The 27,927-nt window shown below is 33.9% G+C and overlaps 1 pseudogene; it reads right to left on the minus strand.

Annotated features, from left to right (window-relative positions):
• Positions 1–316: 316 nt before the first annotated feature.
• Positions 317–26,005, minus strand: LOC121417749 (annotated as a pseudogene).
• Positions 26,006–27,927: the final 1,922 nt, after the last annotated feature.

A 27,927-nucleotide genomic window follows, 5' to 3' on the forward strand; every position in this document is an offset into this window, starting at 1 on the left:
AATGAAACTATGCCATGGCTTGGATTCGAACCCACTACCCTTTCTAAGTCAAAAGACCAACCCACTGCGCCATAGCACTCGAACGGTTGTAACTAAGTTTCTGACTTTAAAAATCATGGTTTAGACATCAAACCAAATTCTTGATGGATATGACATGTCCACTTGTAAATAACAGTGACTATTTTATACTCTATTGTTTAACATACTCGACCAACGACTCTCCTTGTAACTTATTCTAATGTATTATTAGACTCACTTTTCCATGGTAGTCACACACATTCATATTCCCGGATATTGAACAAAGTATAATGGATTTTCAAGCAGCAACAGCAAGTTCAAACTCCATATTTGGAAGCCATCTTAGATTTTTCAACATACCGGACCACCGACTCTCCCGGCATGTTGAGTCCAAGATGGCCTCCAAAAATTACATAAATAAAAAAAAAGGAAACGGTATTCTTGTCCAAATTTTGATCGTTGAAACCATGCTCTAGACACCGATTCCATCTATCTCAGGTATATAAAATGTGCTATGTCAATGTAAAGTATCAACAGCAATTTAAAACTCCATTTTTGGAAGCCATCTTGGATTTCTGGGTCCTTGTAACTTTTTCCGATATACTTCTTCACCCTTAAAAACCTTTGAATAGAAACCAAATTAAGGTCACTTAAATAAAAAAAAAAATGAATCCAAGATTTTTGTTATTTTTAGCCTAAGGCAGCCATTTGGTCCCCCCCCCGGGGGGGGGGGGGTAGAATCAAAACAAATTGCCCATACTATAAATAGGCATTGAAAATAATTGCTCTTAAAATGTGTCAGCTTTCAAATTTATTGATAAAATTACAGTGCCTACAATTTGATTTTTTAAGGGAAATGGTTATCGTAAGTTATGGCGCCCTCTAGTGTTGTAGTAAGGTTTTCACTGCATAAAACCCTCAAATGGGGATGAATTTCGCATCAATTGACCAAAAATAATGATATACATTACATTGGATATATTCCTCTGTTGTTGGATTGTACAACAAGACATATTCATTTCATTTTGTAATCCTTTTGTCCAAATGTTAGTGCCAAAACAGGGAAAAATAATATTTTGGGGACAATACTTTACAATTAGGGGGCATTTTTCGTAAAGTCCGCCCCATATGGTAAAACCCAAAAAATCATTGACATCACAACATCATCAAATATTCATTCTCATACACCTTAGACAACTTAAACATATAGAAAATTGAGAAAAGGGGTTAAACACAAAGAATAATCCTATTGGGCTTTTTACAGGCCAATATGGCGCCAAAAAGGCCCCCACAAAGGGAAGGAGGGGTCTGAAAATTTGAACCCCATCGTTTTTGGTCTAAGGGGACCCTATTGAAGCGAAAACAAAAAAAAAATCAATTTTGCCACGCTAGTCCTACGGGAGCTGTGTCAGTGACATACCGTAGCACACTATTGTACAGAATAATCAATTACCAGGTCTAAATGCATTAAAAAAAAATGAGTTGACTCCTCGCGCTCGCATTAATAAAGTTAAGATGCACTTAAAAAATCAGTCTTTAGCTATGAATACCCATTAAAAAAACATCAGCTTTTAGGGACATATCGGGAACATGTGGAAGATACCCCCCCCCCCTTCCATTACAAAATTATGTGTAGTACACACATGCTTACCTTAGCACCTGGGCTGGTATCGAAGTTGAATTGCCATTTATCAAGAGATCTGTGTTGTAGAGAAAAGATGAATTCATAACGTAAATGATAATTAATCATGAAAAACCATTAAGATGTGAACCAGGTGCCACGAAAATTACTATAAGCGTTAAAGTTATTTTAATCATAATCATAGGTAACAACAATGTTATTGTGACAAACACTGCAACCAGTTGCTCTTGTAATGTTCTAAAATTATAATTATGAGTAAGTAAAAGAAGCGAAGAAGAAGAAAAAAAATGTGTTGGTTTGGGCGGGTGTCTATCGGCATCTTTACTCCATATATTCGTTGATATTGTTTTAGCTCCAGCGCAGTAAAATTATAAGTTTCTGATACATACACAGTAAAAAAAATATACAACGCTGTTTACTATATGAACCTTACAGTAATTTTTTAAACAGATTAAACAACTGTTTAAACCTTAGGCAACGAAGTTTAATTTTCAATATCTAATTGTCAATAAATTAAACATGATTGTTTAAACAATTAAACAAATACTGTAAGGTTCATGTACATGTAGTAAACAGCGTTGTGTAATATCTTAAACAGCGTTTTTTTCGTACAGTGTGATGCTGCAGAAAAGATGTCTTTGGTGATCAAAATATATTACATCGCTGATAGAGTTATCATCGTGATTATAATGCTCAGAAATATAACTCGAATCACATTACAAACAATAAATGTATGTAACTCGTATCATTATTATCATAACCATTAACAATAAAATATAAGAAAAGATATATCTTGAAGAAAGAAAAGTCGCCGTTGCCGTGGAGGTACATGTAATAAACAAAGCAACATTAGACTTCATTCGAATTGCCCCCCCCCAAAAAAAAGATAATAATAATAATAAATAAATAAATAATATCAATAATAAATAAAGGAGAAAAAATTAATAAATAAAAATCTGGAAGAATATGGTTCGTTTTTTAGTTTTAACAGTGTTAGGAATGGTCATCTGAAATAATGTGTCATCAAATCATTGCGATATTAATTTGGAATAAGAGAATTAAAGAGAATGTGCATACCTGGGACTAATTATGATATAAAACCATTCTGAAAGCATCATCGAATTAACTACTGCTGAACCTAAAATCACGTAAAACAGGCTAATCACTTATTGAGCCCGTGAAGTGTGTTTGTATTCAGTTTAGTGAAATAGAAGAGCGGATAAGACGAACAATTGTGCAAATTATGACTAAAGCCTGAAACTTTCACAAGTGTTAGTATGCTGCAAGATTTATTTTAAATATGGGAGGTAAATTTATAAATGCCATTTTCGGCTGTTGCCATGGCAACGGAATAATTTCTCCAAAATAAGAAATTAACTTGATACAGACGACGAAAATAATAATTTTCTGGTACCCAATTGAATTTATATGAAATTAAAAAATATTCAAGATCACCAAGATAGTTCCAATTGGTCTGTTGCCATGGCAACGGCTTGTTTTCCCTCGGAAAAAATATAAAAAACGAATATGATTTATCTTAAATTTGCCCTAATTTTCAAGTTCTTTAACAAATGTATTGTGGTTGCTAAATGTGTAGATTACATCTGAAGTTATACATACTTTTTTATGGAATGGAAAAAAGAACTATGTAAAGAAGTCAACATGATTGCTCCTTATTCTAAAGGGGGCTGAATATGATCGATATTCGTTCAATGATTAAGGCACTCAAAATAAAATGGATAGTAAGATTTTTTGATGAAGGATCTCCTTCATGGAAAATATATTTTAATCATTTTATAAGAAAATATGGTGGCACTTTTTACTCTATTGTAATTTTGATAAAAAAAGATTGTTCAAAGTTAAGATTTGTACCCTCTTTTTATAAAAAGGTCTTATATGCCTATTTTGAGTTAAGAGATCTGAGTAACCATGATGCATTTTCTCATGAAAGAATTATTTGGAATAATAGATAAAATAAAAAAGCTGGTGTGAGTTGTTTTGTGAAGGAATTGTTCAATATTGGTAATTGGTTTATACAAGATTTATTTGATGAAAATGGTCAAATAGTCCCTTTTTTAAAATGGCAACAAATTGGCTTTAAAAACTATCTTCTTTGGCGTTCAATTGTTTCTGCTATTCCACAGATAGTTAAAGCTCGTTGTTTGGAGAGGAGACATTTGTTAAAAAATTTGATATTTTTATAGTTTTTGTTAATAAAAATGTTTAAAAAATGTTTATATCAAAATTGTCAACCAAGATCATTAATATGATATTAAAGGAAAATAAATACCAAACCCCAACTTCTGAAATATATTGGAGATCAAGGTATGATATAAGTAAAGAAGATTTTAGTTTTGTTTATGAATAGCCTTTTAAAGTTTTTCCAAATACAAGAACAAGAATATTTCAATATAGAATAAATACAAGATGCCTACTAGTAAATGCAAAGTTAAAGAAAATGAAAGTTGTAGAAAATGAGATGTGTTCTTTTTGTAAACAAGAACAGGAAACAATTGAACACCTACTGGTAGAATGTTCGCATGCTCGAGATTTCTGGAATGAATTTCTAAGATAGTGGCATACTAAATTTAAAAAGGAAACTATCCAAGTAAAGGATGAAGAGATTTTATTCGAAATTAAAAACAAGCAAGATGTGTTATTAAATCATTGCCTTATTGTAGCAAAGAAAACTTTATATATGTGTAGATATATTAATATCCTACCTTGTTTTGACTTGTTTATCAGTAAATTAAAACAAGTGTACTAAACAGAAAAAATGTATTGCTTATAGGGACACTTCTATGTATAGATTTGTTAAAAAATGGAATCTATTAGATTTTGGGTAATGTAGACGAACAGACCTGTATTGCTTTTCTATGTTTCTTTTCTTTTCCTTTTGTTTTTTTTTATCAAAATGTAACTTATCCATACTGTACACTGTTATTTTATATTGTTATTAAATTTTTTTGTGATATGTGTATGAGATGGTTAAACTTAATAAAACCGTTAAAAAAACATCTGCAGCCATTGCCATGACAACCAAATAACTTCTAATTTACAAAAAAGTAGCATGGTTGACAAGACAATGGACAGGTGGAAAATACAATTGGAATTGACTTAATATGTATGCTTAAGTTTTGATTTTATGAAGATAAAAATTATGTTGCCTTTGTAGTGCTTGATTTGAATTTAATAACAAACAATGTTGCAAAGCATCATTATCCATGGTACGCCTTTGAATGCCTGCCTATAAATATCAGAAAATTTTTACTTTTTGTAAATAACCATCATTTCTTGAAAATTGCCGAAAATTCAAGAAATTCCCACAAAATTCCCTTTTATTCCCATGAGAAATTCGTGGGAAATTGTGCAACCCTATTCCCCAATAAAAAAAAACTCATTACCAATAAAGAGAAAGTGAAAGAGAGATTGATGAAATATGATTATTTTTAGAATACTATGCCCAAAATCTTTTAGCAAAGTTTATTGTTGTATTGAAAAAAAAATGAAAGTTTGCTCTCTCGCTGGACTCGCTGACAACTGTTTCAAATAATTTTTGCACGATATCTGGATCTCATATCCAATCTCATATTCAATATTTGCACTGCATTTTTACATCCTTTTTCTGTTGTTTTACTCTTAGATACACAATTATATTGTCACTGTTAGATGTACTTAGCATTCTGCTCTGTCAATACCTACTGTGAACGATGAGAGTTATGTATTACAAGAAGAGGCTGATAATGACTGTATATATGTAAACACCAGAAGAATTTTCAAATGAAAACTCTGGTAAAACACATGGTTTTTCACTCCTCCATTTAAATTGCCGTAGCTTGCCAAAACACTATGATGATATAACGTCTCTGCTGTCACATTTAAATAATTCTTTTGGTCTTATAGCATTTACTGAAACATGGTTGGACAATGGTAAAAAAGATGAATTTGATATCAATGGATATAAGACTGAGAGTAAATCACGAAATAATAGAAAAGGAGGAGGAGTTGCATTTGCCATTAGAAATGATGTAAGATACATCATGCGTAATGACATCTCAGTATTCAATTGTTATTGTGAAAGCCTTTTTATTGAAATTTTAAAACCAGGAAAGAATATTATTGTTGGTGTCTTCTATAGACCACCTGATAAATCACATGCACATTTTACGGATACTTTAGGTAATATTTTGTCTACAGTTCATAATGAGAAAAAAGAATGTATATTTCTTGGAGACTTTAATATTGATTTAATGAAATTAGATGCACAGAGTTCTTGTAATGAGTTGCTTGAATTATTTTACTCATATTGTTTTTTTCCTTGTATTACAAAACCAACAAGAATAACTAACACCACAGCTTCATTGATTGACAATTTATTTACAAATAGTATGTGCAATATTTCCACAGGAATACTAACCTGTGACATATCTGATCATTTGCCAATATTTGCCATGTTTGATTTTAAAGGTATATATGGAGATGAACCTGTTACATATAAACATCAAATTAATGATATCAATATTTACTGTTTTCTGAATGTATTATCTTCAACTGATTTTGATAATCTGCTTTGCAGATATCAGGAAGAGCAAAATTATATGTATAAACAATTTATAAAGTTTTTTTCTGAGACTTATAATAAATGTTTTCCTCTCAGAAGATTAAAAATAAAGAAAAATCATAAACCATGGTTTAACAAAAACCTTAAACAGATGTGTTCTAAAAAAATAATTTATATAAAAGGTATATTAAAAATCCTACGTCTCACAGAAAAGAATGTTATACTAAATTTCGAAATTCTTATACAAAACAAATACGTGATGCAAAAAGAGATTACTACTTTTCTAAGTTTCATATGTTTAAAGGAAACATTAATAAAACATGGAAAACAATTAATGATCTGTTACAAAGAAAAAGACTCCATAAAAACACCTCTGTATTTCAATGTAACGGTTCACTTATTAGTGAATCTAAGAAAATTGCTGAAGGTTTCAATGATTATTTTAAGAATATTGGTCATGAAATAGCTGGAATGAATAATAGTAATACTTGCAACAACTTTGAATCATTCTTGGGTAAAAGTTGTCCCTATACAGCTTATTTTTTACCTATTACAGAAAAAGAAATAGTTAATATTGTTTTATCTTTCAAAAATGGAAAAGCTCCTGGTTTTGACTCTATTGATTGCACTGTTGTCAAAAGAGTTATACATATTATTTCTAAACCACTTTGCAGTATTTTTAATTTATGTATTGAAAAGGGTATTGTACCTCAAGGTCTGAAAGTTGCTAAAGTTATTCCTATACATAAAAAAGGACCAAAAGATTTATTTAAAAATTATAGACCTATTTCCTTATTTCCACTATTTTCGAAAATTTTTGAAAGATGCATCTATACACGACTTCAAAAATTTCTTGATAAAAACAAAATTCTTTTTAATAAACAGTTTGGTTTCAGAGCTGGACATTCCACTCATCATGCTATCTTAGATTTTTTAATAAGTGTGTCTAAAGCAATTGAAAACAAAGATATTATTATTGGACTGTACTTAGACTTTAAAAAAGCATTTGACTCCATTAATCACAAAATACTATTAAAAAAACTTTCTCATTATGGAATCCGTGGTGTTACTTTTATTTATTTCACAGTTATTTGAGTAACCGTAAACAATTTACAGTGTTCAATTCTATAAACTCTAATTATCAAACTGTTTCTTGCGGTATTCCGCAAGGATCAATCCTCGGTCCCATACTTTTTTTGATTTACATTAATGATTTAAATTCAGTATCTCCACTATTAAATTTTTGTTATTTGCAGACGACACCAATATATTTTATAAACATAGTGATGTGGAATGTCTTACTCAAAACTTTAACTCTGAACTTTCAAAGGTTAGCAAATGGGTTGAAGCAAATAAATTACAACTTAATTATGAAAAGACCCATGTAATGCTGTTCAATGCTCCAAAAAATAGTGCAAAAGAAGTAAATATATATGTTAATGGCAACTTAATTCAACATGTAAATACTACACAATTTTTAGGAATTAGTATAGATAAGGATTTAAAATGGAAGACTCATGATTATGAGGTCTTAAGGAAAGTTTCCAAAACAATAGGAATAATGAGTAAACTTAAAGACATTTTACCACAAAATATTCTTCTTACATTGTATAATTCATTGATTTTACCTTACATATCTTATTGCAATATTGTTTGGGGATCCTGCAAGCAATACTTAATGAACCGCATCTTTTTTCTTCAAAGAGAGCAGTTCGTATAATATGCGATAAACCCTTTCTAAGTCATAGCAGACCTCTTTTCTTGAAATTAAATATACTCCCAATTTCTTTACTACATGATTTTCAATTATCTGTTTTTATGTATTCCTATTATAATAACCTTTTGCCTAATAATTTTGACAACATTTTTCAAACCAGTAGAGATATACATACATATAATACTAGAAACTCAGCTGATACTCGTGCAATATATGGCCATTATTCTTTCTCAAACAACATATTTTTATGTAGGGGACCCATTATTTGGAATAAGATCCCTCAAAATATCAAGCAGTGCAAAACCCTTCAAAGCTTTAAAAGACATTTAAAAATACATTTCATGCAGAAAGTCTAATAGTAATACTGATATAGATACAATTGTATACTTATGTTATGTTTGTTGTTTTGTATTTCCTGATGCATTTTTTTTATTGTGTTGTTTTGTGTTAATTTCAGGATCACTAACTTATAAGTTCCTTGTAACTTTTCAGTGATCCTTCCACTATTCTTGAATATACTCACTTTTGTTATAATGTATTTTATTGAAATATTTATTCTTCTTGATTTGTATGTTTTTTAAGATTGTGGTAAATAAAGTTTCAATTTCAATTTCAATATATCTGGCCCCTCAAAACTACACTACTGATTTTGACAAAGAAAATGTTGAAATACTGTGATATTTTTTTAGATAACATATGAATCTATTCAACATGAAATGTAATTTGTTCATTGGTTATTCTACATGATATGTAGGCCGGTCAATATACGATCGAAAATACCCTTATTGGTTGAAAGGTTGAAAAGAGTTTAAGCACTCCAGGGTAACAGGAAAATCCAAGATGGTGCCCTCACTGGTTGCCGTAGGCTAAAAGTCCACAATTCATCCATTACTTGATAAAGTGGCTTTAATTTGGTTTCTATTCATTGGTTTTAAGGAGTAATACATTAGGCCAAGTTACAGGGACAGCCAGTGGTATGGAATGTCCAAAAAAATCAAGATAGGTTCAAAAAATTGAATCTAAGATGGTTGCTGATACCCAAAGCGGACGTAGCTCATTTCATATTAGCCTGGGGGATGTGATTTTGGTGTCTAAATCATTGGTTTCAAGAGTCTAATAATATTAGGACAGGTTACAACGACAGTCAGGTATGTCCGAAAATCCAATATGACTTCCATAAATTATTCTAAAAATGGGTGCGGATACTTAAAAGTGGAATAGCTCACTTCATACTCACCTGTAAGATATGATTTTTGGAGTTTAGACTACGATTTCAAAGACCAATAATACATTAGGACATGCTACACCATATACACGGACAGTCAGTGGTCTATTGTGTCCAAAATTTCAAGATTGCTTCTAAAAAACGATGTTAAACAATCTCTAATGTTGCTTGATCTATATCTGTCTGGGGAATATTATTTCAGTTTCAAAACCATAGTTTAAAGGGTCAAGTAATGTATAAAGAAAAGTAACAAGGACATTCAGTGGTCTCTTATGTTAAAAAAGGCAAGATGGCTTACAAAAATTGGGTCTAAAATTGACTGTCGTTACTTAAAAATTGACATAGCTCATTCTATATCTGCCTGTGAGATGTGATTCTGATATTTAAACCATGGTTTCAAGGGTCAAATAATAAATTAGGACATAGTTTGTTCAATATCTGTCTGGGGAATATGATTTTAATGCCTAAACCAGAAACATAAAACCATGGTTTATATCATAAGAACAAGTTACAAGGACAGTCAGTGGACTGGTATGCATCCAAGATGGCTTCCAAAAAGGGGTCTAAATTGACGGTTGTTACTTCAATATGGGCATATAGTTCACAGATAATATACTATTGGGATATGATTTTACACTAGTATTTAAAGGGTCAAGTAATATAAACTGTACATTTGGTCAAGTTGAAAGGACAATCAGGGGTAAATTGCGTCCAAAAAATCAAAAATGGCTTGAAAAATGGGTTTTTATAATGTTACTTAAAGGTCAAGTCAACCTCAGAAAAAATTGATTTAAATCAATAGAAAAAAATCAGACAAGCACAATGCTGAAAATTTCATCAAAATCGGATGTAAAAAAAGAAAGTTATGACATTTCAATGTTTTACTTATTTTCAACAAAATAGTTATATGAACGAGCCAGTTACATTCAAATGAGGGAGTCGATGACGTCACTCACTCACTATTTCTTTTGTTTGTTATTGTTTGAATTGTACAATATTTCAATTTTTACGAATTTGATGATTAGGACCTCATTGCCTGAAGCACAAAACGTTATAATAATGGAATTCCACGTGTTCAGGGAGGAATGAAACTTCATTTCACATGACAATGACGAGAAAATGAAAATATTTCATATTTCATATAATAAAATACAAAAGAAATAGTGAGTGAGTGATGTCATCAACTTTCTGATTTGGATGTTACTGGCTCGTTCATAAAACTATTCTGATGAAAATAAGCGAAACTTTAAAATGCCATAATTTTCTTATTTCACATCAGATTTTGATTAAATTTTCAGTGTTATGCTTGTTGAATTTTTCTCTTTTTAATAAAATCAAGTTTTTGTTGGGGTGGACTTGTCCTTTAATCTCGGTTTCGTTTTTTCTGGGACGCACTGTATATCAACAGCCATTTCAAACTTCATTTTATGAAGCCGTCTTAGGGTTTTGGACCCATCAGACCACTGGCTGTCCTTGTAACTATTCCTAATATACTACTTCACCCTTAAAAACATTGCATAGAGACCAAATGAAGCCACTGAAATGAGGTGTTATTTGGTTGTAATGGGCGTGACGTTTCCTGCGGCCTGCACGTGCGTTTCCGTTTTACACCCTGGCGAAGGCAATTTCCGCAGAAAAAGCAACAAAAGGCGCTGTCACACCTTGGCGTTTTAGACAGCGTATGCCAGACGTATCAAAATTTCTCTAAAACGTCGGCATTCGCTATACTTTGATTTATTTTTTCAACTCTGGGCGTATACTTAGCGTATTCATAACGAGTTGGACGTATACATAACGTATTAGTAACTTATATCGAACGCTTCGTTAACTTATAAGTAACGTATTCCAACGAATGCTTAGCGTATTGCTGGCGTACACAACTTATGCCCTACGATAGCCTAACTTACGCATAGCGAGCGGCAGCGTATCGCTGACGAACACGTGTCTCTCGAATGGCATGGGTATCTGTTCACCATGAAGTCTTCATGAGTTCTGATGGGTTCCTCCTGTGAACCCCACCTTTATATACCAATTCCTATAAACGTTGTCATAACTTGTCAATACGCCATTATACGGTAGCTGTAAGTTATAAACACGTTCAGTAAGTTTTGTGGTCGTCCGGAGCACGTCTTCATACGTCAATATACGTTGGAGTCAAGTTACACATACGTTCAAAGCACGTTACTCATAAGTTAGAAGTAAGTTTTAGGGTACGCTGGACATTATCTCGACGTACATCGACTTATGAGTAACTTACGTGTAACGTGTGTCAACGTGTATCAACGATCGCGTAACATGCCTACAACTTATGACCCACGTATGCGGGACGTATGAGCCATACTCTGGCATACGTCGAAAAATGTTGTGCTTGCACAAATTTTTCGACGACCTCGCCGTATAGCGACGTATACCAGCGTGTTTTAGCGTACTCTTAACGTATGCAAAACTTACCCGTAACGTATTCGACGTACGCCAGCGTATTTGCCAAATTCCTCATACGTCGGGCATACGCTGTCTAAAACGCCAAGGTGTGACAGCACCAAAAGCGACTAGTGAAGAGTCTACACACGTCGCTAGTTTCTCCCACACGCCCGCATGCAATCTCCAGAGTTCAGTTGGTATACGACCAAAGCCCTTCAAGTACAGAGAGCCGCTTGAATTAAATCCGAACATACTTTTGCAGTACGTGGCGTTTATTACACAAGAAGGTGAAAAACATAGAATTCTAGCAATAGCCAAAATTAATATAGTAAGCGTAATAATAAATAAATTCATTATAAATTATAGTGAATTAATTATTAATTATTCATTATGAATTCATCGAAATTGTTTACTTATTCACTATTCGCTGATGACACTTGCTAAATTTCCCATCAATATATATGCAAACTCTCATATTCTCAACTAACAATTAAATTATAAATATATTTAAATGGTTTTGATGTAAAGGCGCTGTCACACCTTGGCGTTTTAGACAGCGTATGTCCGACGTATGAGGAATTTGGCGAATACGCTGGCGTACGTCGAATACGTTACGGGTAAGTTTTGCATACGTTGAGAGTACGCTAAAACACGCTGGTATACGCCGTCATGCGGCGAGGTCGTCGAAAAATTTTGTGCAAGCACAAAATTTTTCGACGTATGCCAACGTATGGCTCATACGTCCCGCATACGCGGGTCATAAGTTATAGGCAAGTTACGCGATCGTTGATACACGTTGACACGCGTTACTCGTAAGTTACTCATAAGTCGATGTACGTCGAGATAATGTCCAGCGTACCCTAAAACTTAATTCTAACCTATAACGTGCTTTGAACGTATGTGTAACTTAACTCCAACGTATATTGACGCATGAAGACGTGCTCGGACGACCACAAAACAATACTGAACGTGTTTATAACTTACAGGTACCGCGTGCGGCAGCGTATCGCTGACGAACACGTGTCATAGCCTATAAAAAGGCTGCCCTCGACTATTCAAATCATAACCGCACGATACATCACCGTATCAACACCACCGCCATGCCGAAGAAAACTCCTGTGAACCCCACCTTTGTATACCAATTCCTATAAACGTTGTCAATACGCCATTATACGGTAGCTGTAAGTTATAAACACGTTCAGTAAGTTTTGTTGTCATCCGGAGCACGTATTCATACGTCAATATACGTTGGAGTTAAGTTACACATACGTTCAAAGCACGTTACTCATAGGTTAGAAGTAAGTTTTAGGGTACGCTGGACATTATCTCGACGTACATCGACTTATGAGTAACTTACGAGTAACGTGTGTCAACGTGTATCAACGATCGCGTAACTTGCCTACAACTTATGGCCCGCGTACATGGCGTATGCGGGACGTATGAGCCATACGCTGGCATACGTCGAAAAATTTTGTGCTTGCACAAAATTTTTCGACGACCTCGCCGTATGACGACGTATACCAGCGTGTTTTAGCGTACTCTCAACGTATGCAAAACTTACCCGTAACGTATTCGACGTACGCCAGCGTATTCGCCAAATTCCTCATACGTCGGGCATACGCTGTCTAAAACGCCAAGGTGTGACAGCGCCTTACGTTAGGCTATCGTAGGGCATAAGTTGTGTACGCCAGCAATACGCTAAGCATTCGTTGGAATACGTTACTTATAAGTTAACGAAGCGTTCGATATAAGTTACTAATACGTTATGTGTACGTCCAACTCGTTATGAATACGCTAAGTATACGCCCAGAGTTGAAAAAACAACAACAAAGTTCAGCGTATGCCGACGTTTTAGAGAAATTTTGATACGTCGGGCATACGCTGTCTAAAACGCCAAGGTGTGACAGCGCCTTTACAAGCGCATCATTTTATTCAGGATCACAAATGCTAGTAAACTCAATATGTTGTCTTTAGAACAAGGGGTAAAAGAGTCCCTGAAGATACCAATCCATTATCAATAGGAGGCCATCAGATCAATCAAAGTCAAGATGTAAGGTTTTTGTGAGTTGTATTGATGATCACTCATCATGGAAAATCACCTCAGTTATGTTTGTATTAAGGTATCAAGGAGTATTGGTGTTATTTATAAGCTACGTTTCTCTCTACCTCACCAGACCTTAGTTACTCTTTACAATGCTATTATTGTGCCACACTTAAAATTATTGTATTGCTGGATGGGGAAATACATAGGAACCATCTAAAAAAAACTGCTAGTTCTACAGAAGAAAGCTATGGGGCTCATAACATATTCGAATTACAGATGTCCAAGTATTCCTTTATTTCTGCTATTGAAGATATTGCCTCTTGATGATTTAGTCTCCTTCAATTGTTTATGTACAAATCACAATCAGATGCATCTGTTGTTGACTCTGAATGTCCATTTGTACGGCACAATTTTTTTAACCACCAACCACTTTATAAGAACAAATATTGCTTTGAATTCTTTTTTTATAGCTTGTACAAAAGAATGGAATAAATTACCACAAAGCTTTAGATCCAGTCCAACACTGCCCATATTTAAAAATTCATGTCGATAATATTTATTTGAAAGATTGCAAAATATCTTAAATTGATTCTTGATAAACTATATGTGTGTGTGCGTCAGTGTTCGTATGTATTTTCTTATTTACTCTCAAGATTATCATTGTAAATATTTTTTTCATCTCATTGTTGTTGTTGTTGTAATGTACTGTATAAGGGGCCCCTCTCACAAGCTCTGCTTCCATGGGTTCCCATACCTATCATGTATTCTTGTTAAACTGTGTAATATGTCTATTATGTTGATTGGTTTAAATAAACATAAACTTGAACTTGAATGAAAATAAGACAAGAATAATAACAAGTCAAAACCGAAGGAGAATATCTACAAGTCCATTTGTCTCCACTTATAACTGTTTCCTAATGATTATAAACGATGAATTAAAATATACTAGTTAGCAGGAGTAGTAAACTATATTTTAATTCATCGTTTAGAATTATTATGAAAACGTATACGTGGAAACAAATTATGTTGTAGATATTCTTTTTTGTTTTGTACTATTGTTATTTTTCTTGTCTTATCATTATTATTACTGTACAAGAGATAAAAACATACAAGGTAAAACATTGACATTTTCACATTAGCTGGACATTGTATATGATTTGAGTTCTTTTTTAAAACTAGAGAGGGTGGATATGGTTTTTTTTTAATGAAGGGGCAAGGAATTGAACATTGATATTGAGGAAATAATGAATGAGCATTTATAGTATTCGATATTGCATTTTTTTGACATCGAGTTGTAGATTGGAGGCGGATCTTGTATTAACATCATGTTTTTCGGATACTAATTTAAAGTTTTCATTAAAAAAGTCGGAAGATAAATTATTTAAACTCTTAAATGTAAATGTACATCGGAAATACATTACTCTTTGCGGATAGGAGAACCATTCAAGTAATTTGAATAACTGATCAGACGGGGTGACGACCTTTGCTTTGAGTATTATTCTGGCTGCACTTTTTAAAAGTTTTTTTTTATTTGATTTGTTTGTGTGATAAATCGTAAACCCCATACCTCACAACAATAGTCAATTTTACTTTGGATTAAGCAGTAATAGATTAGTTTTTCGGTGGTAAAATTAATGAATGGATTTAGCCCTTTTCAGTATGGCGAGAGGAGCACATACTTTTTACTAACGTGTTCTACATGATCATGCCAAAGAAGTTTATCGTCTATTATGACACCTAAACATTTAGTGGATTGAACTTTCTTTAGTATTTTATATACAGGCAGCAATCGGAAGCAATTCGTAAAACAATGCTCATGAATAAAAGTCTTGCTACCCCATGTTATTAAGTGGTTTCGTCCGTAATAACATCTAAATAGTAATCTAAATGTCAAACTATTTCATCACTTGAAATAATGATATATCAAAATTTACCCTTAATTCAAATTATTCTAAACCACTCGCTTTGTAAGAAAGATCAAGTAACGAATATCTTCCGGTAATATTGAACAACAACGGGCAACTAATAATCCGTTTTATGATAACCAAAACAATGGATGAAGATATTTTACAGGATCTTGCCTTTGCCTAGAATATTAGAAAAATTGATGACCCAAAAACAGTTTTGGCGCTCTTTGCTCACTCCTAGCCCACTGTGCGACGTTTTTCTCACAATTACGTATCTATTATGTTTATACAGTAAATTATTATCTAAGATGAACATAATATGTGGATCGAGAGAGACTATAATTTTTATCTTGTTGTGTTCATAATAATAAAACAATCTACTTACATACAATGCAAGTAATTAGTTGTCTTGGCAAACAGGTCAACCAGGGTTTCTCCGTATCGGCCCATATCTCCCGAAACAGATAGTCGCAACTGCTCCATAGATTGATCTTGAAATAAGAGGGTAAGCCCTCGAGATGTCAGCTCTAATTCATTCATCCTATTTGACGACTGTGAAACCCATTTGTGAAGTGTCACGTTGATCATGTTCATATCGTGTTGATGATCTAAGAGTTCTCTCGTGGGATTAGAATCGACTGTGATCTCGAAATTGTTGTTCGTACCTTCGATTACGATGGATACATCGAGTTCCCTCGCATTAGGTATAGACGAGAGTACGCTTGAGTAACAGCTAGGCGTCATTCTCTCGGCTGACAACCCTCACGAGTAAATAATGAGAGCTCTGGAAGAGACGGTGGAAAAAGTAGAGAAGAGTCTGTGATGCTGATGGTATGCAAGCTAGGGAATAATGTGAGGCACGACCACAATCTACTTGTCACGTCAGCCGTAAGTATGGACTCCTTGAACATCAATATTCTTACCTAGTATCAGAGGAGATGGGAAGAAAACACATGGTGGTAGAATTTAAATGTTAAGAAAGAAGGCAATACATAGAACGGATTCTGAAGGAAATATGAAAATTAAACGACCTTCAGAATAAGTGACTATTTCTTTGTTGAATAAAGGAGTGTATAATGGTTTAAAATACCTCAAGTTGCATTTGCTTGGGAAGATTTTGAAGTCCAACGACAGTGTAAATAGTTGGTGCCTTTAAAATCATACTCTGTGCACTGATGCATCTTTAAACCAACGAAGACATGTCTCCTCCACTATCCTTGGTCTCTGATGAACAGTCAAGTAGAATGCGATATCGCTCACTCTCTTCTAAATGCTCGTTTGCAAGGAGAGCCTCCATTATTCGTATTCCTAGATTCCTGTCTGTGCCAGCAGCAAACCGGATGAGTTGTTCATAGTCTCCGATGTTTAAATTAATTTGCCACAATATTCGGTCCAACTTAGATACTCTTAACCACAACAGTATGCGCCATGTTTCATTGGCGAGGAATTTACCCGCCGAATGTTCTTGTGCTAATTTGTGATAAAATTCAATGAGAGTTGAGGTCGTCTCGTCGGACTGAGGAAGGTTTGCAATTGGGAGAGTCGTCTTAGATACTATTCCGAGAGCGCATGCGGTATCAAGGATAGCAGGAGCTGTTTGGAAATCTTGGAGCGTAAAGATTAGTTTCTTGGCATCATCCAGTAAACCGTAGAGCGCAACTCTGCCTAACTCGTTAACTATCGTACTTAGGATTTCGAGAGTAAATGGGACCCTTGACGTAGTTGACCCTGAACGAGCATTCGCATGGTGCATCAAAAATATATTTACACTGTCAAACAACTCCGTTTGGGTACTGATGTTACTACCCAGTTGGTCCTCATTCCACAGATGACAGATCATTAGACAAAAGAGAGGTGTTTTAATGAGTTCATAGATAAGTATTTGTTCTCTTAGGTATCCCTTCAGCGATTCTTGTAACAGTTGCCCCTTTTCGCCATCATGATTGAGTGTAAAGAACCTTTCAATGTACTCTTCTGAATTTTTCGGTGAAAATCCTTCGATCCACATTTTGGTATATACCCTTGCAATGTCATCTTGATTGAAGTAGTTCTCTAGATGAGGGCGTGTTGTTACAAGCACGCGGCATTGGGGAAACTCGTCACATCGAATGACGCTGACAATATTGTTCCGTGAAGAAATGCCTGCATATTCATCCAGTCCGTCAAGTATGATGTGACAGATCCCTTGATTTTCACGGATGAAACTCTCTATACCGTCCGGTGTGAGATCATGGACGTCGCTTAAAAGCTGAGTTTTGATGGCTTCCCCAATTGATGTCCTTTGGCCTGTGTTGCGAAATTTAACAACAAAAAGAAGTGGTAATTGTTGCAATGCCGATCCCTTTTCCTCTTGAGCCCAGTCATAAGCTATTTTTGCAACAGCTGTTGTCTTCCCAACTCCAGCTGGAGCTGAAATGAGGATTCTAGATGGTCGTTTCCCGTTAACCTCCGTCGAAAATATCTTATCAACAGAGCCCTCCAATTCCACTTTCTTTTTGGTATCTCTTCCACTCGAGTCCTTCCTCATCATTGTTACAACCGTATGCAAATCATTGAGCTCAGCGTAATCTGATTTATCCCAGGGCTTCAGTTGAATTTTGCACAGTTTATGGAGGTACTTGTTTCTCAATTTATCACGACATTGTCCAACAGTCAACGATTCCGATATCTTCCTGGCGGATATTTGAGAGCCTGTTAGGGAAGAAAATATAAAACACACATTATCAATAACACTGAAAAAAATCACACGTTTTTCCTCGGACAAAACTTTTGTTTTGTAATAATATTTATTAATCATTCAGTTCAAAATCAAAGTGTGTACGATACATTTTAAAATTTAACGATTCTATATTAACAAAACACTGTTCACAAAAGTCAAATAATTGCCAATTTTTATAATACAAATAATCATACAAAATGCTATGCTTAACGTATTTATATTCAGTAACAAAATAATAACCATTTATAATCAATATGAATTCACAAAATAATACAATAATTATGCAGAAAATTTATTTCTCAATATTGATTAAACTGAATGAAAAAACGATGTTCAATTCTCGATATCGATCATTAAATCATTTTGATAGTTGAGAAAATATTCTGAACATTTATCAAAACTGTTGATGATGAACTTTAACTACAAAGGGACAGATGAAGAAAATATGTAGTTTAATTTCACTTAAAAGATATAAGTTTACAACGGCCTAATTAAGCCTTTCCCTCAATTGCTTTCTAGTCATCCCTCAGCCATATGTATTATTTTTTTATTATTATAATTTTCTCTCAAAAATGTGAAGCACCAATCCCCGGACTTGTCAATAGTCATATGCGTTTCATATGAAATTAATTGACAAGTTGAAAAGCGAATAAAAATCAATTTTATGCTTTAATTGGATAAAAAAATGATGTACCTATGTCACAAAATAGGCATACTCGCAATCTGCTTGTATTTGGTACATTGGTTCAATTTTCAAGGAAAATAAGGATTGTATACATAAAAAAGTACCGATTTCATTCAGAGACAATGCATTACCTTATGGGTGGTTTTAAATGCTATTATCGTGTCATACCACACACAAAAATGAAATAATAATGATAATAATAGGCGTTTGTATAGCGCCATCTATATATAAAAAATCTATTGCGAGTCCCACTGTTATTACTATTACCCCAGTTTTAGCTTGAGCTGCCTTTCAGCGCTCGTGAATCCAAGAAATTGCTCGTGCCGGGCACCGATCCACCTCACCTGGGTAAGTGCAGCGAAGTGTGGGTAAATTTCTTGCTGAAGGAAGAAAAACTCATGGCTAGAATTCGAACTGACGAGCCCTTTTTTAAAAGGCGAGAGTCAGAATTTAAACCAGGACACGCCCACAAATAAAAAAAAAATGAGAGAGCCTTTTTAGCGATCCCCATTTAAAGAAAAAAAATCGCGGTCAATACTCTTTAACAGACGAACTCGCTATATCCTTTGCGAATCATCTAATGCAATTTCAAGATAATGAATTTATTCATGTTCTATTATGAATGGAGTTATCATGTGTAAGAGTATCTCTCACTTGTAAAGAGCTTGCATACCTGAATCGTGGTCTTGTGGTTCAACTTTACTCCGTTGATTATATCCTATAAACATTGTGAATAATATACATAGCAACGTTACAATATTTTGGAATCTCACGTATAAACATGTCAGCATACAATTGGTGTAAAAAACACTGGATATACAGTTTGGATTTAACAATTTATTTCCTGCTGTTTAATATTAAGAGAAAACATTTACGTTTGACGTCTGACACAGAATTAAATCTTAATATATTAATAATATTGATGATGATTGTTATTTTAATCATTATTATTTCATACTTTGGGGACTGTCGTCACCGTCTTTTGATTTACCAACATATACAAAAATCACAGCCAATGCTTTATAAATTTGTCTAAAAAATATCAATATATATAGGATATCATACATAAAATGACATTAAATGAAAACTATTCTTAGGAGTCTTGATATTATTGTTTAATCATTCTCATCATGTACTTTGATCAATAAAGCCACTAGATAATAATAATTGACAAATATATATATTGTGGCCCTAATCAGTGCACATAAAATATAAAGTTTCTACCAAGAGATTATATCGATTGTACCATCTATTTCTTTAAATATTTTCTGGTTCGGATTTATGATGGTTTTTAGATCATATTGTTCAATGTGTACAACAATTAATATTAGCAAGGATTAAACTGATGTATATTTTGATTCATCCATTTATCAAAACTCTCCTCTGTTTCAATGAAATAAGTCCAGATGAAAAGATTTATTTTTCCATCGTAATTAATGAGGAATAACAAGTTGATAAACTCCTCCCGAAAAAAGGACATGTTTGTTCATATCTAATAGAACATAACCTTGTTCTGTATCAAATGACTTATTAATCGATTAAATTGCTAAACCCTTTCTGAATATTCTGATACAATTTCAAATATGTAATTTATGCGCATTCTATTACAAGTGGAAGCAGTGGCGTAGACAGGTCCTTAGACCTGGGGGGATGATCCCTAGCTGGGTCATACTTTATATATATATATATATATATATATATATATATATATATATATATATATATATAATTAATATATAAATATAAAGAATGAAGGAGATAACATACTCGATAAAAACAAAATATCAAGGGCCAAAGCAGACGAGTTAAAGATAACAAAATAACACGATCTGCCTCATGGATTATCTCGTGTGTCTTTTAATCACTTTGCTTTCAGCAATAAACAGGGCATCCAGTAATAAACAAACTTCCTTGCACATTTTTCAAGCAGTAATCTTTTGTTTGATTAATGACAATGAGTAAAGATGATCATAAGAGAAATGTCATTTGTCGGATGTCCAGTTATCATCTTGGTCATGACAGTCCTGCTAAACATGATCTGGAATAACTAGTATTCCTTATTTTACTAGTATAGTAGTATACTCTTTTAAAAGTAGCGATATTGTTAATGACCAAACGAATGAATCAACAACTAAAGGAATAAAACAAATAAACAGCCAAATAACTAAAAAAAAATATTAATTACAATTATAGTAATAGGGGTAAAATAAAAAAAGCACAACATTATATTTCTTATCCACGTGCAGATATGCGGACACTAAAATGATAAGCACACTCTGTTTAAATTACCATGATTACAAATGCTTGATTGAATTAAGTATGGAAATGAAATAAACCTCACCGGGTTGTCGGAAGTAAACTGTATAGATAGTAACTTGTTATAATTTCGATTCATTTCTTTTTATGTACCTTGTTATGATGATTATGATAAAAACATAGGTAAGGAAATGTAACAGTTTATAACCTTCAAACCTAGAAGACTGCGCACGTACAGAAATCACTGGTATAAGTAATTCCAAAATACATTGCGCCTCGACTTACTTCTTCTTGAAACTGGAAGACGTTTATTTTCACCCAATATAGTTATGCAAAACAGTCCTTAACAGTAAAGGATTATTTCATTCCAAAATCATTCATTTACTAATTCGCTCCTTAGAGACTTTGCAAAGTAGGGGTTGAGGACATGGCCAGCAGGGAAAAGGGTCAGTGTATGTGTATAGGTAATTTCTTATTAATTCGTTTGAACAGTGTTAATGTGTTATGAAAGCAATTGCTCTGAAAGGGAGTGATTAAGCGACACTTTCTTAAATCTGTAATGAAATATTTTGAACTTATCTCCTTTGCAAATACATAATTATTATAAGGAAATGTACTTGGTGAAACTCTGAATAACGATCCTTAAATGTATATGACGACGCAAGACAGTTGTTATTACTTAAAACTTGCAAGTTGTAAATGCATATAAGATGATTGACTCTGAATAAAAGTCCAATTTTGATCATGTTTGTCATTGCTGTACGTTATGATTATTACTGCTATTATTAGTGATTGATTTTAACTAGCATTCATTGCTTTATTACTGTATAGTTTTGCTTTTCCCCCCACAGAAAAATGGGTGGGATGATTGTACACACCATCCCCCCACCTAAAATTCTGGGGGGATGCATCCCCCCATCCCCCCCCCCCCCGCTATCTACGCCCCTGAGTGGAAGTGTTGTGCCACAAAACTGCGGGTACTCGAGAATCCAAAAAATTACTCCTGCCGGGTACCGATCCACCTCACCTGGGTGAGTGCAGCGAAGTGTGGGTAAATTTCTTGCTGAAGGAAAAAAAATCATGGCTGGAATTCGAACTGACGAGCCTTTTTTTAAAAGGCGAGAGTCAAAATTTAAACCAGGACACGCCCACAAATAAAAAAAAAATGAGAGAGCCTTTTTAGCGATCCCCATTTAAAGAAAAAAAAATCGCGGTCGATACTTTTTAACAGACGAACTCGCTATATCCTTTGCGAATCATCTAATGCAATTTCAAGATAATGAATTTCTTCATGTTCTATTATGAATGGAGTTATCATGTGTAAGAGTATCCCTCACTTGTAAAGAGCTTGCATACCTGACTCTTGGTCTTGTGGTTCAACTTGACTCCGTTGATAATATCCTATAAACATTGTGAATAATGTACAGAGCAACGATACAACATTTGGGAATCTCACGTATAAACATGTCAGCATACAATTGGTTTAAGAAACAGTGGATATACAGTTTGGATTTAACAATTTCTTTTCTGCTGTTTAATATTAAGAGAAAACATTTGCGTTTGACGTCTGACAGCGAATTAAATCTTAATATATTAATAATATTGATGATGATTGTTATTTTAATCATTATTATTTCATACTTTGGGGACTGTCGTCACCGTCTTTTGGTTGTACCAACATATACAAACAAGTGGAATGCCCCTGGCCGTCTCACCTGCATCACGCAGTTCAATATAGCATCAGTGCTGACTTTGTAAACTACTCTAACTCGCACAAGATGTTCAGTGATACATGGTTACTTTTATGTCCACTTTTTATGAAATAGACCAATAAACTTACAGAGATATTATTTGTTATTCAACAAAAAGTAGCCAACATGGCCAAAGTTCAAAAAATCACAGCCAATGCTTTATAAATTTGTCTAAAAAATATCAATATACAGTGCGTCCCAGAATAAACGAAACCGATATTTAGCGATCATTTATCATAACTTAATCATAAATAGAATAGACAAATGACCTACCAATTTAAAGCTTAGAATCTCCTCTTTCATCTGATATTACTTAGGTTATTTCTTATTCGCGCATGAGTGAGCAAAAACAATTTGAAGAAAGGATACCAAAATCTCATTTGGCGGGGGTATCTGGGTTTCAAAAAGAAAACCACATTTCTGAAAAGTTCAATATCTGCTCTTTAATTTGGTACCTCAATTACAGAAAATGGTCAAGAAATAAAAAAGTTCTGGCCATTTGAAATAAGGCTTGTATTTCCATAATTTCATGAGATAAACGTGTTTTCACCGGTTTCCCACAGAAGCTTTCGCATGGTGAACAAAAGATTTAATGCATGGCTGATCGTCAACAAAACGGAGTGTTGAGTGAGTTTAAAAGCCAGCCTGGAGAACCTCTTCATTTTATGAAATTATTGAAATTCAAGCCTTATTTCAAATGACCAGAACTTTGTTATTTCTTGACCATTTTCTGTAATTTAGGTATCAAATTAAAGAGGAGATATTGAACTTTTCAAAAACGTGGTTTTCTTTTTGAAACCCAGATACCCCCCGCCAAATGAGTTTTTGATATCCTTTCTTCAAATTGTATTTGCTCACTCATGCGTGAATGAAAAATAATCTAAGTAATATCAGATGAAAGAGGAGATTCTGAGCTTTAAATTGGTAGGTCATTTGTCTATTTTCCTTATGATTAAGTTATGATAAATGATCGCTAAATCTCGGTTTCGTTTTTTCTGGGACGCACTGTATATACAGTGCGTCCCAGAAAAAACGAAACCGAGATTTACCCAGTGTGTTGAAAAATATTTCCATCGTACAGTGATTGCTACCTGTTCTGTTACTGGACAATATGCTTCTCACATCGGGTATAATACTCCTCTTTCATCTGGTATTACTTAGATTATTTCTCATTCACGCATGAGTGAGCAAAAACAATTTGAAAAGGGGATACCAAAAAGTCACTTGGCGGGCCGTATCTGTGTTTTAAAAAGAAAACCATATTTTTAAAAAGTTCAATATCTGCTCTTTAATTTGATACCTCAATTACAGAAAATGGTCAAGAAATAACAAAGTTCTGGTTATTTGAAATAAGGCTTGAATTTCAATAATTTCAGAAATGAAGAGGTTTTACAGGCTAGCGTTCAAACTCACTCGACACTCCGTTTTGTTAACGATCAGCCATGCATGAAGTCTTTTGTTACCGTGCAATAGCTTCTGTGGGAAACCGGTGAAAACAAGTTTATTTAATGAAATTAGGGAAATACAAGCATTATTTTGAGGGATCATAACTTTTTTAATTCTAGACCATTTTCTGTGATTGAGGTATCAAAGAAAAGAGCAGATATTGAACTTTTTAGTAATGTGATTTTCTTTTTGAAATTCAGATACCCCCCGCCAAGTGAGTTTTTGGCATCCTCTCTTCGAATTGTTTTTACTCACTCATGCGTGAATGAGGAATAATCTAAGTAGTACCAGATGAAAGAGGAGATTCTAAGCTTTACATTGATAGGTCATTTGTCTATTTTATTTATGATTAAGTTATGATAAATCATCGCTAAATCTCGGTTTCGTTTTTTCTGGGACGCACTGTATAATGTGGCCCTAATCAGTGCACATAAAATATAAAGCTTCTACCAAGACACCAAATCTAGTGTACCATCTATTTCTTTAAATGTTTTCTGGTTCGGATTTATGATGGTTTATAGATCATTTTGTTCTATGTGTACAACAATTAATATTAACGAGGATTAAACTGATGTATATTTTGATTCATCCATTCATCAAAACTGTCCTCTGTTTCAATAAAATTAAGTCCAGATGAAAAGATTTATTTTTTCCATCGTAATTAGTGAGGATTAACGATTTGATAAACTCCTCCGAAAAAAGTACATGTTTGTGCATATCTAATAAAGTATAACCTTGTTCCGTATCAAATGAAGTATTAATCGAAAAAATTGCTACACCCTTTGCGAATATTCTGATGCAATTTAAAATATGAAATTTATGCGCATTCTATTACAAGTGGAAGTGCTGTGCCACAAAACTGCGGGTACATTACACATGTGTCTCAAATAGCAATGTGTTTAGGATATAATTGATGAAATTACATGAACGAGGAAACGATTTTCACGAGTCTTGATTACTGCAGAACAAGGAATCGCAATTATCGCGGTAAGTTAAAAGAAAGTATTGCGTTTTTCCCATCATAACGTAGCTGTTGAAATTGTCTGTATTAACATAAAAATTGACAAGAGAAATAATGAATTTCTACATAATTATGCACGAAACCAGATCCATGCGTTCATGCCATTCCTTATTCATACGACAAAGTTTCTTCCAACCAATTCTCATACCAAAAAAATGTTTTGGGTTTATATCTCAGTCATACTAATAGCAAGCAATAACACAATAAAAACAACAAATAACCCTCACAAATACATAACGGTAAAAAAAAACATTTTGAATAAAAGATGCCGAATAATTAGGGATAAAATAACGTCTTTTCATAGTGTGTGATTACCTTTGGATAGTCTTGCTCCTAATCGACCAAGGTCTGCATCTTTAAGATTTCCTGCCAGGATTGATCGTGACTGACTTGGTTCGGTTTGTTTCGTATTCCAATCGTTAAGAACATTTGTAGTAGCTACTTGGAATTTTCCTTGATGACTAGCAAGAATGTTTTGACCCTTGGTTATGGAGAACCCTAAGGCTTGGCAGAGTCCCTGGTATTTCTGATAAGGTATGTCCTCGGCAAGACGTATAATCTCGATTTCCTGTAAATTTGGCAATGCCTCCATTGTCATTTAGGGTAGACCTACATATGAATAAATGATGACAGAAAAGGCCAAACAATATTACTGTCCCTCTATTCCTCTTTGAACGTTCGGTATATTGCAGGAAAGGCATTTCCAAAGACTGCACTTTTTAAAACGTAAAGTCCTAAGGTGCGCAAAATCTTGTATTTGTTAATTAGTCTAGGCCTACCTACACTAACAAACAAATTATCTTCTGATGACCCTGATTTGTCTCGCATTAATCCGTACTACATGTATGCGGTCAGCCCATTGTCTCCGTATATCGTCCGTATTGATAATGATAAAGGATAAATCAAAGCAATGATAGAATTTCAACCGCAAAATCATTGCCGATGATAACAACTATATTGACAATAAGAAATTTTAAATAGTGATAAAAAACAGTGATAAAAACTTTTTTTCAAAGTTTTTCATTTCTAGCATTGTGGATCAGCCATTACTGTATATTCACAAAATCACAATTTTTTTACCATATTGTTGTAATTGGACATAAACACTATGACATTAACAGAGGAGTGCGACAGGGAGATACTATTTCACCCAAACTGTTCAACGCTGCACTGGAGGAAATAATACGTAAAATACACTGGGAAAGCACAGGGCTAAACATTGATGGCGAGTGTCTCCATCACCTAAGGTTTGCCGATGATATCATTCTAATCACTGATGATGGCCTCAAGCTAGAAAATATGCTTAACGATCTCAACACTGAAAGTAACAAAGTAGGGCTGAAGATCAACATGAAAAAGACAAAAGTAATGTTCAACAAATTTGCTACGGAGCAAAGAATCATAATGGATAATTCTGAAATCGAGAGAGTAGATCATTATATCTACCTTGGGCAACATGTCAGAATGGGTCATGAACAACTGGAAGAAGTTAAAAGGAGGACAAGAGCTGGATGGATCGCTTTTGGGAATTTCAATGACATTATGAAGAGCAATATGCCAATTTGCCTTAAAAGAAAAGTCTTTAATCAATGTGTTATACCGGCAATGACCTATGGTTCCGAAACCTGGTCTGTAACAAAGAAAATGGAACAGAAATTAAAAACCACTCAACACAGTATGGAACGTATAATGCTAGGGATATCTAAACGCGATAGGAAAACCATACAATGGATTAGGAACCAGACTAAAGTAATAGACATAATCAAAGCAATTAAATCAATGAAATGGAGATGGGCTGGCCACCTTGCAAGATCACATGATAATATGTGGACCAAACGCATCAAAGAATGGAGACCATGGCTAGGATCACGAAATCGGGGTAGACAGAAATTGAGATGGAGTGACGAGCTCACAATATTCATTGGTATAAATTGGATTGCGTCAGCACAAGACAAGCACCTTTGGCACCAACTTGAGGAGGCCTTCGCCCTGCAGTGGGCTGAACATGGCTGATATGATGATGATGATGATGACTATGACATACAACATTAAGAAGAGCTTCAATATTTTTGCCGAAAGACCAAGCTATAATTATTAGATGGGTTTATACACTATGCAGAATGTTTGGTGAAAGTGATCAATAAGGATAATTATGATTCCGACCAACATTTCACATTTCCTTTTGGCATTTTCATTTACCCAGTGTGTTGAAAAATATTTCCATCGTACAGTGATTGCTACCTGTTCTGTTACTGGACAATATGCTTCTCACATCGGGTATAATACTGCCCCAAATTGGTTGGACACATAATTATCCTTGTGCTGGTTAATAATCTACCCAATATTTTTACAGTGTAGACCTTCCCATTGTAATGCAAATTTATTTTGTGAAGACCTTGAAACATACATTCATACCATCTGTTAATAGCTCTATATTCATACTACCCAAAAGAAAACAAATCCAGCTATTCTAAGATCCATACATACATACATACCTGAAATAAATTATACATA

The sequence above is a fragment of the Lytechinus variegatus genome, chromosome 6 (genome assembly GCF_018143015.1).
Source record: "Lytechinus variegatus isolate NC3 chromosome 6, Lvar_3.0, whole genome shotgun sequence".
Classification (NCBI taxonomy): Eukaryota; Metazoa; Echinodermata; class Echinoidea; order Temnopleuroida; family Toxopneustidae; genus Lytechinus; species Lytechinus variegatus.